We start from the raw sequence: 15,741 nt of genomic DNA, 5'->3' as shown, positions 1-15,741 counted from the left end.
AGTGTTCTGGTGTGAATCAGGAGAGAGATCTGCACAGATCAAGCAGCGTTTAAACAGCTCTAAACACATATGTGGCTGGATTCTGATGTGAGAGACAACAGCAGATGGACTTTTTCACTTGCTGATGCATTATTATCGTTTATGGACTCATATTTTAGTTAAAAACGTCTTCATGCTTGATTTGTTTCAGCTTTTGTCTTCTCCAGATGTTAACTGATGGACTGGAGTGCTGTGCATTATTGTGATGTTTTTATCAGCTGTTTGGACTCTCATTCTGACGGCACCCATTCACTGCAGAGCATCCATTGCTGAGACACTGATGCAATGCTACATTTCTCTAAATCTGAGGAAGAAACATCTCATCTACTGTGTATTTTGGATGGCCAGAGAGTAAGCACTTTATCAGGAAATTTTAATTTTTTTGGTGAACTATTCCGTTAAATGCCTTCTGGAGACTGAGTTCATTAAGGTGTTTTTCTCAGGAGAAACATCTGGAGATTTAAGTCTCCATTTGTCCTCCATTTCATCCCATTGCTGTCTTGGAGAAATATCCGGGGTGTATTGTTTATGATTTTGCTTCCTTTATAGTAGACTACAGTGATCTTTTTCTAAGGAGAATCTGAGAAGCTGGACATTTTAGAAAAAGTCTAACATATTTGCAAATTAGTTTTGCGTTTCCTGTCAGAGAAGTGTTTTAAAAACAACTTACTAAAGAAGATAATTATCATGTGGTAGGTGATTCAATATTCTGTTTTTTAAATGTTGCTTTATAGAAACATTTATCAAACAGTTACAAAAGGTCAATATTTCAGAGAGCGAATGTTTCCTTCATTCGTGAAATAGCCGTGTTTAGCTGGTCTCAGTTTTGCTGATTCTGTCCGTCGCCGTATACAACACCAAACCTGTTCTGCATCAGCACGTTCTGGCAATCAGCGCTCGGCGGGAGATCTATAGAGTTCAATCTTTCCTTTTCCTCTCCACGGTTATTATGCAGAACTATAAAGGATGGAAGTGGTTACAGGCGGCTCTGAAACGAGGTTTTTAAAAATCTTTTTGTGTTTCATGTAATAAGACATTTAGAAACACCGACAATTCTGGGCTGCGGCGAGGAGGTTTATTATCGTGAGATGGAGAACATGGAGACAGACTGCTGGGGTCAAAATATATGATTCATAATGCAAATTTAGATGTAATTCTCTAAGCAGATTTAAGCTGCGTTTGATTTGATTCACTTTATTCATAAACCATCTCAATAGACGTTGACAAATGAAGCCGACTTCTGAAACAAAATCATATAGCGTTTAATATTTTCTTATTCAGATGTGTTTCGGTAACTACACAATACATTTTTTCCCCCTGTATTTGCAATAAAGAGGGCTTGTATTATGATCATTGTGAATGATTCTGAGCTCATAATGTGCTGCGATTGCGTTCCAGATATGAACTCGACTTTCTAATGCAGGATCTTAGCTGAAATGAAACCTCGTGCTTGACGGATTTGGACAGACTGCACGAGCAGTAATGCAAAATTATGCACCTCACGTGAAGGTCACAGGAGATTTGATTCACAGTTGACTCCTCTAAGAGTTTCAAGTCAGCATGTTTCTAAGGTAACGTCATGATATGCTATGAGTTAAGTTTGGGGTTAGTATGATTTTTAAAATGTTTTTGAAAGAGTCTCTTCTGCTCAGCAAGGCTGCATTTATTTGACCAAAAAAAAAGTGAAATATTATTACAATTTAAAACAGTTTTCTGTGTGAATCTCTGTTAAACTGTAATGTATTTCTGTGATGCGCAGCTGTATTTTCAGCATCCTTACTCCAGTCTTCAGTGTCACATGATCTTCAGAAATCAGTATAATATGCTGATTTACTGCTCAAGAAACATTTATGATTATTATCAATGTTGAACACAGTTGTGCTGCGCAATATTTTTGTGGAAACTGTGATACATTTTATTTTTAAGGATTCTTTGATGAATAGAAAGTTCAAAAGAACAGCATTTATTTTAAATAGAAATCGTTTGTAACATTATAAATGTCTTTACTGTCACTTTTGATAAATTTAATGCATCCTAGATAAATATAATGATAAATTATTTTTTAATTATTTTTATTTTTTTAAATTATAAATTATTTTTAATTTATCTAATTATTATTAATTAGATACATTTGAAATTATGACATTTTATACAAAGGAAAAAAAAAAAGATGATTAAATATATATTATATTTATATAAAATATAAAAAATATATACAAATATTTAATATACTAATAAACTAATGCATAGTTTAAAAGATGTTTTTAAGTTTTTAAAGTGTCAATTTAATGCGTCCTTGATTAATGAAACTATTTATTTCTTTTAAAAGAAATAAATACTTTCATTTTATATATATACAGTATATATATATATGATTTATACAACAGTTTGTTCTGGTTCTCAAATCTGATTGGTTGAGAACCGTGAGATATTGTACTGGTATCGCTACAGGATCGCCCTTTCACCGTTTGTTTCAACGCCCTTCCCGTGTTTCTCACAGCGAGTGTAATGGCGGACGCCCAAATACACTAAAATTTAAAAATAATACTGTTTTTGTGTCACTGAATGTAGTTTTAAGAGTTTTTATGCGAGAATGTACTTGTTTAGACTTCAAAATAATAATAAAGAGATGTGAGCTCCAGGGCGTCAGCGGCCGTTCAGCGCTCATGAACACACCGAGAACAGCCTCACCTCGGCCAGATCTTCTGGAAATCACCGCTGGCTCTGATGTCTCTGTAGTGGTTAAACATGAGATATAATTAATTTTGGGTAATTCTAACAGGCAGTCTTTGGACTCATTAATCTATTATTTGTTCCAGAGTTTTGGCTGAAGGCAAAATCTCATCACGTTATATTTTATGTAACTTCAATACTGTATATCAGAGCGCTGCCTTTGTACTTTTGACTGAATTGTCTAGCAACTTTTATGATGACTGTTGTTGTTGTTTATTATTCAATAAATAATACTTTATATTCATAGTAGTATTTAGTATTGTGTGTGTGTTCGTGATGGTGAATTTAGTGACATTATTCCTCCATTAGATGGCAACAAGAGACTGTTTTACGAGTCCGCAGTAAAGACTTTTATATTGAAAGAGACTGAAACAGGGTTGTAAACAAGGAAGTTCTTTTTACTTTTAATTCCAGCTTGTAAGACGCAGTTAACAAATGCAGTGAGCAGCGCTGTCATCAGAAATCACCCTTAACAGATGAAAGGACAGTATGACAAAGATATGGCTTTCCTCAGCGGACATTCAAACTCATGTTTTATTGTGAATATGAGATTGAGCTGAAGAATGAATGCTGTATCAGATGCAGGTAATCACACTCGCTCAGTCAAGAGCTTTTAATTCAGTGATACAATAAGCTTTCAATGTAGCAACTCAACATTTCTTCGTTTCTAAAGGGACGTTCTTGAATTAGTAACGGATCTTGAGCTCAGCTGTTAAACTGTCAAACTGAGATTTTAATCCGTGGCGGAAGGAAGTAGTTCTGTACAAAACTCTGTCTACTCGTGTCATATTGCTCATATATTAGAGTGTGTATGTATTTATGTATATATATATGTCTAATACATATATACCTTTTGACTTTTTTATCACAAGTATCATGAAGTCTCATGGCTACAATGATGATGACAAAAAGAAGCAATTTGACACTTGTTTTAAAAATATAGAAAAATCATGTCTAATTTTAATTGTTTAAAGAGTTCATATGATGGTAAATGCAGTCTTTGTGGGCCGCTCACATCGTTTTAGAACAAAAGTATCCTGTTTTGTTGCAAGAATACAATCTAATGTAATTCTTTCAGCATGAAGTCACAAATCAGTTTCTCTGCCAGAGCAGTTGTCGTGACGGGAAGCTTCTATCTCATGCAGCAAAGAGAATCTCATACGCCATTCACACCATGAGACGAGAGATAAAGAGAGCCCTGTAAAAGTGAAGACGGCAGCGCCTTTTATATTGAAAGAGACTGAAACAGGGTTGTAAACAAGGAAGTTCTTTTTACTTTTAATTCCAGCTTGTAAGACGCAGTTAACAAATGCAGTGAGCAGCGCTGTCATCAGAAATCACCCTTAACAGATGAAAGGACAGTATGACAAAGATATGGCTTTCCTCAGCGGACATTCAAACTCATGTTTTATTGTGAATATGAGATTGAGCTGAAGAATGAATGCTGTATCAGATGCAGGTAATCACACTCGCTCAGTCAAGAGCTTTTAATTCAGTGATACAATAAGCTTTCAATGTAGCAACTCAACATTTCTTCGTTTCTAAAGGGACGTTCTTGAATTAGTAACGGATCTTGAGCTCAGCTGTTAAACTGTCAAACTGAGATTTTAATCCGTGGCGGAAGGAAGTAGTTCTGTACAAAACTCGGTCTACTCGTGTCATATTGCTCATATATTAGAGTGTGTATGTATTTATGTATATATATATATGTCTAATACATATATACCTTTTGACTTTTTTATCACAAGTATCATGAAGTCTCATGGCTACAATGATGATGACAAAAAGAAGCAATTTGACACTTGTTTTAAAAATATAGAAAAATCATGTCTAATTTTAATTGTTTAAAGAGTTCATATGATGGTAAATGCAGTCTTTGTGGGCCGCTCACATCGTTTTAGAACAAAAGTATCCTGTTTTGTTGCAAGAATACAATCTAATGTAATTCTTTCAGCATGAAGTCACAAATCAGTTTCTCTGCCAGAGCAGTTGTCGTGACGGGAAGCTTCTATCTCATGCAGCAAAGAGAATCTCATACGCCATTCACACCATGAGACGAGAGATAAAGAGAGCCCTGTAAAAGTGAAGACGGCAGCGCTCAGTTGGACATGACAGTCATTTGACTCCAGCAGGAAGAGGGAAGATCCGAACAGTCACTTTAACACCGGGCCGCAGAAATTGAGTCGGGTAGAGAAAACCGAGAATAATTGACGCAGTATCTGCACATGGCCAGTCGTGCTGCTTTAGAGGAAGATCTGCTGGATGTGACCGTCTGATGGAGAGGACCAATACTTCTGTAGGGAAGGAAAGAAGGCGATTCACAGACGGGCACTTAAAAGAGCCACAAATTATTCATCACTTATTTTAAAGGCTTCTCCTAGAAGTGCATATTAACGGGTATGAAGAAATGTGTATTTAATCATCAGAAGTGAATTTTGACACATTAACGGCAGGATAGCGAAACAGCATTTTTAATGACACAAAGGAAAATGTTTTCGCTTTTTCATAGACCTCGTTTAGTTTTCAGTTAATTTGTTTCATTTCAGTATCAGATGTTTCTTTTAAATTCCTTTTAAGAAATAGACACAAGTTAGTAAATTGCTGCCATGCAATAGGACTTTAGAGAAAAAAAAGATTAGATATTTTGATTTAAGAAGAATCTTTGACTTTTGACTGCAGACTCAAATCTGAGCCAGGGTTATTATAGTTAACTAAAACCATTAAACTACTAATACAAATAATATAGAATAAATAAAATAAAATAAAAATTCATTACTCAAAATAAAATAATAGTAACTGAAATAAAATAAAATATTTTTAAAAAACTACATTTTGTTTTTGTTTAGTTTAACACGGAGTACCAAAATAACTCAAATCAAATAAACTAAAACTAATAAATACAATTAATAAACTAAATAGTAATTTAAAAAACATTTAAAAATGACAAACAAATAACAACATGACTAAAACCTTATGATAAAAATTAAAACAGAAAATATATTTAAAAAAAATATTAAAGATTTTTTAGTTATTTAGGTATCGAGATACTAGTTTTTGTTAAAACGTTGAATTACATTTTATTTTTATAATTTTGTTAATTTCAGTTCAAGTTTTAGTCATTTTATTAGTTTTCATTGTTTTTAAAGTTTGTCATTTTATTAGTTTTCATTATTTTTTAAAGTTTGTCATTTTATTAGTTTCCATTGCTTTTAAATATGTCTATATTGTTTGTATTAATTGTTATTTCAGTTTTGTTTTAGTTATTTTAATACATAAAGTTAAAGTGAGAAATGAGAAATGTTGCCTTGGAAACTAGCTGAATTAAAATGTTTTGATTTTATTTTTATTTCAGTTAACATTTTATTTTATTCTGATTTTAGTTTTAGTGAGCTATAAAAAACTGAATAGTATATCAGTGATCAATGAAAATAAAACTGATATTAGCCTGGTTTGTGACTGCTGATGTGGTGTATGGGGTTGAAAAGCTTGATTTCTCTATTAAGTAACTTTTGGTATTGTGGCACTTCTGAGCACAGTTTGAGACATTGAGTTCTCCTCTCCATTTCATCTCACTGGTGTCTGAGCAAATATCCTCCTATCTCACAATAAATGGCAGATCTCTAGGCGTTTAATGCATGTTAATTGATATCATGCGACCGAATATTGACTTTTTTTTTTTACGTATTGAATATTTTTATTACCTTCTAATGGAAAAGAGCTTGAGAAATCACACACGTCCCTTAAGTGATGCAGAACAAATGTGTTTACTGGCCGAGCTTTAATTCAATTACAGCCTTAGCAAACATGACGGCTAAACGCGGCCTTGTCAGCCAGCCTCTACCGGCACTCGCTCGCATGATGGAGGAGAACTAAAGCCTGCCTTTGTTGTCACGGTCAGAGATTTCCTGAGATGATTATAGGACAATTTTCGTAGAGACGCAGAACAATCTGTTTCAGCGAGATAACAAGGTGGTGATTATGCACCTACACACCGGAGATTTGTGTCAAAACAAATCACGGCCAAACCTGATGAATTCAGCGGTTCGGGCAGGTTTCGCTCTGGCATTGCAATTCTGCTCAGCACCTGACGGGTTTTGAATCGTTAGATCATTCGAAGACGCAGAGGAACGTCGACCTGTTGGGATTTACACACAATACGGCGGCTAATTGTGGTTCAGTGTTTGTAAACACAGATAAACGGTGAAGCTGCAGAGCTTTGAGCGTTGTTCTCTCTGTGTGCGTCTGTACTGCTGTTCTGTCTCATGTGAGCTCTTCATTGACCCGCCTCGTGTGTATTACATGCAAAATAAGTCTCTAATCTGATTGATCTGCTTCATGCAATCAATGCAGTGCATTTCCTTGCATTACAACAGATTATGTCTCTAACCATGCAAAGGTCATGGGAATGCATGAACTTATAAAATGCATGCTTTCAATGCAACATAAGTAGCTTTTTTTTTAGAACAAGATCATTTGTTCTGAGTTTTTACCTAATTTTGGATTGAAGTGCCACTAAATGTTTTGTTTAACCCTGTAGAAATATATGAAATAACAGTCAGAAAAAAAATCTATTTTATTGAAATGATATAATACAATACAATAAAGGGCTACAATACAATACAAATGATATACTGATTTACTAATCCTTTAGACAAAATATTTAAAGGGGTCATATGATGCTTTTTTAAAGATCATTATGATGAACAAAACTCTGGTTACTGAAACCACTCCTTCTTTCTTTGCGTGCACATTTGGGCAGCATTATGCAAATATTTCCACATAGTGAGGTAGATATGTGGGGGCGTGTTAGAACGAGCCGTTTTAGGGGGGCGTGGCAGAGTCTTAACTTTGATAAAGAATATCTCTTTGGTTTTGAGACTTTAGTCTTTGCAACTTCAGGGATCTTATCTACGCACAATCAGCTTGTAACACTCCAAAGAGAAAGGAAAACTTGAAATCACATCTTATGACCCCTTTAACAAAAAAATGTTTCTGTTGAGTATCATATTTGATCCATCAGGTTTACTGTTTACTTTAGCCGCATTCATCGTGAAACTTGCTAATTAGCACATTATTAGGAAAGGCAATTTGCAAAGATTCATTACAAAACCTTATAATCACTTCTTCTGTAGGGTCACAAATGATTCGCGCGAACATAGACGCATTTATGTAGATCGGGGGCGCATTCCCTTCAGAAACAAACGTAATCCACTGCGTCTTCAGCAGCTCAGATGTTGGGAGTAAATGACGACTGCTGTTCATTATTACATCCAACAACAGAACACCTCAATCACTTAGGAGTCATTCTTGTCTACAACTGCTCCGGTGGTGAAACAGTGGCGGACTGATGACAGTCACTCAAACTATCGTGGGAGGGGCCTGTCTGTGTGACGTCACTCAGGGCGGAGCTACGGTAAGACACCAGTCCAGTCTGTGCTGAACCGCTACTGTCAATCAAACTATCGTGGGCGGGGCCTGTCTGTGTGACGTCACTCAGGGCGGAGCTACGGTAAGACACCAGTCCAGTCTGTGCTGAACCGCTACTGTCAATCAAACTATCGTGGGCGGGGCCTGTCTGTGTGACGTCACTCAGGGCGGAGCTACGGTAAGACACCAGTCCAGTCTGTGCTGAACCGCTACTGTCAATCAAACTATCGTGGGCGGGGCCTGTCTGTGTGACGTCACTCAGGGCGGAGCTACGGTAAGACACCAGTCCAGTCTGTGCTGAACCGCTACTGTCAATCAAACTATCGTGGGCGGGGCCTGTCTGTGTGACGTCACTCAGGGCGGAGCTACGGTAAGACACCAGTCCAGTCTGTGCTGAACCGCTACTGTCAATCAAACTATCGTGGGCGGGGCCTGTCTGTGTGACGTCACTCAGGGCGGAGCTACGGTAAGACACCAGTCCAGTCTGTGCTGAACCGCTACTGTCAATCAAACTATCGTGGGCGGGGCCTGTCTGTGTGACGTCACTCAGGGCGGAGCTACGGTAAGACACCAGTCCAGTCTGTGCTGAACCGCTACTGTCAATCAAACTATCGTGGGCGGGGCCTGTCTGTGTGACGTCACTCAGGGCGGAGCTACGGTAAGACACCAGTCCAGTCTGTGCTGAACCGCTACTGTCAATCAAACTATCGTGGGCGGGGCCTGTCTGTGTGACGTCACTCAGGGCGGAGCTACGGTAAGACACCAGTCCAGTCTGTGCTGAACCGCTACTGTCAATCAAACTATCGTGGGAGGGGCCTGTCTGTATGACATCACACAGACAGGCATCTGAGATCGGCTCAATTTGAGAAAGGGGTAAACATTTAACTAGATTTTTTTTAAAAAGCACTGGGTGGATTTTTATCATTACAGGGTGGTTGTGTACACACACTGCCAACACACATTTCAGTTCAAACAACTCGTAAAAGTGCATGTAGTATCCGATGACCCCTTTAAGGAGAGATTAGAGAGCGCTATTTGCTAAAACAGGGTTCTCTTACTATTGAACGTATTTAGAGTTGGTGATTTGAACAATGAATGAGAGACAAATCATTTGTCTTGTTGTTACTTTCCTTGAGCAGACAAAGAAAACAGGTGAAAAAACCCACATATTTGCATTGAAGAAGGAACCTGAGCCATATCTAGAGAGCAGAATATAATTTAGACCCGGGGCCAGATTCACCAAAATCTTCTTAAGAAAGTTCTTGAGCTTAATTCCAATATATTTATAATGAAGAAAGTGCAATTCTTGAAAAATACCCAAGTCCTCAAATATTTTCTCAAGAAAATCATATATCTTTTCTTCAGAAGAAAATGACAGGTATTGGTTTGGTCTTTGTCTGATTGATGGTGATTCTTGCTGAAGAATTGATCAGTACATCAAAACATCAAAAAGGTCTTTTTGTGCTGCTCGCAGAATATACTAAACATAAAAACAATATGTATTATGTGTAGCTAGCGTTATTTTGTGATGCTTAATATTTTGAAATAATCCAATAAGTTCATTAAACACCTTACTTTTGGGGATTTAAGACAAGTTATAGAATTATTTTTTTAAGAAGATTATTTTCAATCTGAGTTTTTAATTTTTTTATTTATTGTACTTCAATGAAGTGAAAGTACTTTATCTTAGTCCGATGTTTTTTTATATTTTGTCTTTTTAGGGGATTTTATGGTACTAAATTATATTTATGGAATAGTTACAATCCATTTATTTCCCGTTAACCACTTTTTGAGCATAGCCCTGAAATTTCCAACTTAAACTTGACTTAATTTTGGTCTCTTTTTAAAGAAGACACTTGGCAGAATGCTGAATTTAAAAAAAAAGTTAAAACTAGAAGTAAAAAGCTTTAGAAGTTTAACTTATTATTTTTAAAAAGGCACAACAATACTTGAATTATATGAATATCAAACAATGTTTTAATCTAAAACTGCATTAAAATCAAAGCCTTAAATCTAAACAGGTTGTGTTCCAAATTTGAGGTTGATATCTCGAAAAATGAGCTTTCAGTATGATTTTGTTTGGGTGCAGTACCAAACTTTTCCACTAGATGGAATTAATTTCCCATTCCCTTTTTTTATTTATTTATTAAAAAAAAATTGTGCTTGTGTGCGTGCATGTGTGTATGTGTTCGCATAGCAAGTGCCAAAACCTTTACCAAGTTTGGTACCCTTCCGATGAAGTAAGAAATTCTAAAAAAAACAAAAATGACTGAACGACACCAGGGGGTTAAGAATGTTTCCTGAATGCCCTAGAAACCACCTGGCAACCACCCAAATCACCCTAGCAACCGCATAGCAACACGCAGACCAATCAATCACCTCCAGCAGGTGTGATGAAAACAACCATATACTTTATGAAATCTTAACTAGCAGCGGTCAGGGATGGAGCGACATCAACAAACGCCGTTCGAAAGAAACACAGCACCCTTAAAACTCCAGGTGTGATTTATTCGGCACCAAATGCTGAGCGTTTGGGGGTTTTCTGCAGTCGAGCGTGAAACTAGCCCTTTTCTGATGGGTCGAGCAGCCCAAGTCCCGCCGGCAGGATTTATTGCATAACGCCACCTGGAGCAAAGGGCTCTTGTGACGGTCTTATCTGCAGGCGCTGCCACGTGTAATAGATAAGTATGAACGCGCGCAGGTACCGCAGAGCTGATTAAAACAGTCACACACCGCGCACTCTGATAGCCAATGATTCCCTACAATAATTCACAATAACAATCCCACATCCGGACCAGCGTTTATTGCCGAATCTCTTGACGGCTAATTTATTAGCTCTGCTTGGGACTGGAATAAACCTCTAACCCTGAGCATGAATTTAGCTGCGCATCCTCACATGGTTTGTGCTGCGATGCTTTAAATCATGCGGTTTGTTGAGGGAAGATGTGCTCTTTCTGTTCTAATCTAGTTTTGATAATAAAACATTGAAGGAGGGACTCGAGCCGTATCAGTGACTTTGAGGGTGGCTCTTTTGATTTATTTATATATGATTTATGTATGCTAAATATTTTATGTTGATGAAAATCTCAGCATTAAATTCAGTGTCACATTGAAGTAAAAAATATTAGGCATTAGTCAATAATTTATGAACTTTTGTTTTAATTGCAGGCTGTCAATTTAACATGTTAACATGGATTTATTGCTGTTAATTATTTTATTATTCCCCTAGCTCAAACTAATGTTATTTTAGAATCATTATTTTTTTTATCTTGAATTAGTTTTTATTTTTTATTATTTTTTTTTATTTCAGTAATTTTAGTGTTTATTATTTTTATTTTGTTATTTTTGTATTTATTGTTTTGTTTAAATAAAAATATATTTTGTTTACACACACAGACACACAAACATATATATATATATATATATATATATATATATATATATATATATATATATATATAAACAAACAATAAATAATAAAAATGACAGAAAAGATCCTTACGGACATTTCTCTTTCATTTTATTTTAGTTTTAATTGTTTTAGTACATCAAATCAATATAATTTATTTAATTATTAAAATAATGGAATCTTAATTTTTAAAAGTTTTTTAGATGTTATTTTATTTAGTTTTTTTTTATTTCACGTAAAAAAAAGTATATATATATAATATATATGAAGAATAACTAATAAAAATACAAAAAAAAACACCCCCCAAAATACTAAAACTTTAAGAAAAATTACAATTAAAATGGAAAATACTGTGATTGTGATTCATTTGTTTAATATGCATATAATAAAGTATTTAGTATTTAATTAAATTACCAACTCTGGAAGCAATTGATTAACGTCCCTTAATAAAAGATAGAACAGGATAAAGCTATGAAATCCTGACTAGATCCTGAGTTGCGTGTGTTTTCTGTCTGCGTACAGGAGGACATACAAGGACAGGCAGAATATGAACGTCCGCCTCGATATTAAAACCGTCTCCTGACGTCGGCGCTCCGTACAGTTCTGGCAGACGCCTGTAATAGAATACTGTGATGCTTCAAAGATCACCTCTGCTTCACCTCGCGCTCAACTTCTGATTCAATTTAGATCCTTCCTCTGAGAAAACCAGGTGAAAGAGCGAACGAGACGATCTGCTCTGAACCCTACACAGACAGCATCCTAACTCCCACGAGAGAGCGATCTGAAGCAGCATGTTCATTAACGCTCACTCATGCATGACGCACATATAGCACTGCTCACGTGAGACTCGATTAATGCTCACGCTTGATGCTAATAGAGTCTGACATCTGCCACAACACACCAGTGTTACTCTGTGTGTCTGTGTGTTCTTTGAAAAAAATTGATGGTTTTATTCATCAAGGATGCATTAAATTGATCTTAAGTGACAATAAAGACATTTATAATGTTACAGAAGTTTCAGTGTTTTCAACATTGATAATAATCAGAATGTTTGTTGAGCAGCAGATCAGCATATTATACTGATTTCTGAAGATCATGTGACACTGAAGACTGGAGTAATGATGCTGAAAATACAGCTGCGCATCACAGAAATACATTAAATATTTCAAGATATTCACATAGAAAACTGTCATTTTAATATGTAAAAAAAACTTTTTTAATTTTAAGCTTTTTATTATACTTTTTTCTTGCAATTCTGTTTATGTCTTTGAGAAAAAAGACAAGAGTTGTGACATATAAACTAAAAAAAAAAAGAAGTCAGAATTGTCAGGTAAAACGTTGCAATTGCCGTTATTTTTTATTCTGTGGCAAAAGGCAAAAAAAAAAAAGATGCCCTATAAACCCTATAAACTCGCAATTTTGAGAAGAAAAGTCCAAATTATGAGATATAAACTCATAATTATGAGAGAGAAAAAAACAATCAGAATTGTGAGATAAAAAGTCACAGTTTTTGTTCTGTGGCTGAAAAAAAAAATAGAACTTCAAGATGTAAACTGAGAATTCAGAAAAATTCTGTTTTTTTTTCTGCCATGGAATTGCAACTTTTAGAAATAGTTAAACTTTTTAAGATATAAACTCAGAATTGTGAGATAAAAAGTCACGGCTACCTTGTTTTATTTTTTTATTCCGTGGCAGAAACTGCTTTCCATAGAGATTTTTTTCAAAACGGACTAACCGTGAACTTTTTGAAAGTTCCTCATATCTTAAATTTCTCATAGAAACAGCACAAGCTAACAACAAAAAGTATCTAACTGCATTAAAGCTAATTATATCAGATGATGACATTTATTTGTGCAATCAGAACAGTTTGCAGCAGTGCATTCTGGGATTGGCTTACATCTACTCTGGAAGCAAGTAGTGTGTCGTGACACAGTAAAGCTAGATTGCTCCCATTATATTCAAGCAATCCAATATCCAGTCTGATTATAATAGGACTCAATTAGTTTAGACTCACGGCTCATTTCTAGTTTTGGGATGTTATTTGCTTTTAGCAGTTTGAAGTGTCTTTACAACAACAACAACAACAACAACAAAAAGTGCTGCTCTTATTGTTTTTGTCAAAGTACTTCTGACACAGTGTTCCTGCGTCGCAGGCCCGTATCCCTCCAGAAATAGAGGCGAACACAAGCTGTCACACGCGTGATAGGAGTTTAAAGCAGCCAAACGAATGCTGAAACAGCAGCCACGCGCTCGATCAATAGCGTCTGAGATGAAGGCTTTATTGGGGTCTTTTACAAACTAATAACGGCCCACGATGAGTTTACTGCACTGTGAGAGAGATAAAGTATCCTAGAGAAGCAGATCAAATACATGAGCCGTTTTAGCAGCGTTAACCATGAGATCGCTGAAGAATTAAGTCGTTTAACATCCACGGCCACAGTGAAAGTGACAGGAGGAACATACGGCTGTAGCTTTAAAATATCAGCCTAAACAAGCACATTGTTTGGGTAATACTACCCACAAGCCCTTGTTATCTTTTGACTTTAGAGAAATTAGAAATGCATCGCTATGGCAGCTTTTAAATATATGCATTGCTAAGGATGAATGAATTCTACGTTTATTAATTTAGTTAAATCCTATTGGTATTGCTTTGGTTATGATTAGCCCCATTCTCCAGGTTGGTGGTGTCAAAAAATGGGGCTCAAGGGGTTAAAGAATCATGACTGGACAAAAAATGGTTAAAGAATCCTGATGGAAGCTGGGGGGGGGGGGTTAAAGAATCAAAGGGGTTAAATAATTATGATTGAAGCTAAAAGGGGTTTAAAGAACCAGATGTAAAGAAAAAGGGGGTTAAAGGATCATGACAGAAGCAAAAATTAGGTTAAAAGAATCAAAGTGGTTAAAGAATTATGATGGAAGCGAAAAAAAAGAGGGGATAAAGAATTATGGCAGGCAAAAAAGAGGTTAAAGAATCACAACAGAAGCAAAAAAGGGGCTTAAGAAATTATGACGGAGGAAAAAAGGGATTAAAGAATCAAAGAAGTTAAAAAATAATGACAAACAAAAAATAAGGGGTTAAAGAACATTATGGAAGCAAAGAAGGGGTTAAAGAGTCATGACGCATGCAAAAAACAGGTATTAGAGAATCAGAATAGAAGCAAAAATGAATGGGGCTTAAAGAATTATGACAGGCAAAAAAAGATTAAAGAATGAAAGGGGTTAAAGAATCACAATGTAATCAAAAAGGGGTTAAAAATCATGACAGAAGCAGATTAGCATAGATCAATTAAGTGTTATGCTGCAAAACAATATTTCCCATCATTCTCTGTGGCAGTGCAACAAAGATAAAATACACAGATAAAGCATCATTCACTCACCTAATGCCCGTCGTATGCTCTTCATTTTGTCATACTAGTGCTATAATAAAACCTTCCTGTCGGGAATTGAATATGATAAAATGAAAAATGAAATTGCCCAATGTGTCAGTTTTTTTTCAGGCTAAAATGTCTTGAGTCGTAATAGCGACTCATGCATTTGTACATCCGAACATCCCGGGAGGACTTGAATGAGTTCTTATTATCGGCCCCCTGTGCTAACACCCGCATCAACTGTCCCTATGAATGGTTTATAATAGATTATTTTTTCTTACTGAATATTTGATTGTTTGCAGATTCAGTTGCATGGTCATAATTCAGTATGGCATCACAACCTTTGTAGTCTGAGTTTTGAAAGTAAATTGTCACTCATTGGTTGACATGACAACCAATTGATTGACAGATACTGTTATTATGATAAACAGACCACCATCTGTTCTCCCCTGAGCATTTCTAAATGCCTCGATATCTTAATTAGCACCTACTGGCTGCAAATCATAAAAAAATATTTATTTTAATTAAAAAATAAATAAATAAAATAATGGAATTAAACACTTTAAATTGTAAGACAGGAGCATTGGGCAAGTATCTCAAGGAAAGAATACAATTTAAGTAAATAAATTAAGTAAAGAGAAGTATTAAAACACCTTTTTTTCCAGTGAGATTTGCTGTTACTGTGAGCATATGATTACTTGCCAGCATGTGCTGTATTGTTATTGTTTTCATATTGAATGAATATGCGTTGGAAGTTATAACCAT

The 15,741-nt window shown here is 35.7% G+C and overlaps 1 protein-coding gene across 1 annotated transcript in view; it reads left to right on the top strand.

The window, feature by feature from the left end:
- LOC107551865 (leucine-rich repeat and fibronectin type III domain-containing protein 1-like) overlaps positions 1–15,741 on the top strand; it is a 117,003-nt gene that overhangs the window by 7,293 nt on the left and 93,969 nt on the right. The window lies entirely within an intron of this gene.

Source organism: Sinocyclocheilus grahami, unplaced genomic scaffold, assembly GCF_001515645.1.
Source record: "Sinocyclocheilus grahami isolate Dianchi unplaced genomic scaffold, SAMN03320097.WGS_v1.1 scaffold436.1, whole genome shotgun sequence".
NCBI classification, from domain to species: domain Eukaryota; kingdom Metazoa; phylum Chordata; class Actinopteri; order Cypriniformes; family Cyprinidae; genus Sinocyclocheilus; species Sinocyclocheilus grahami.
Note: the sequence above shows the minus strand (reverse complement) of the source record. Positions and strands in the feature narration are given on the sequence as shown.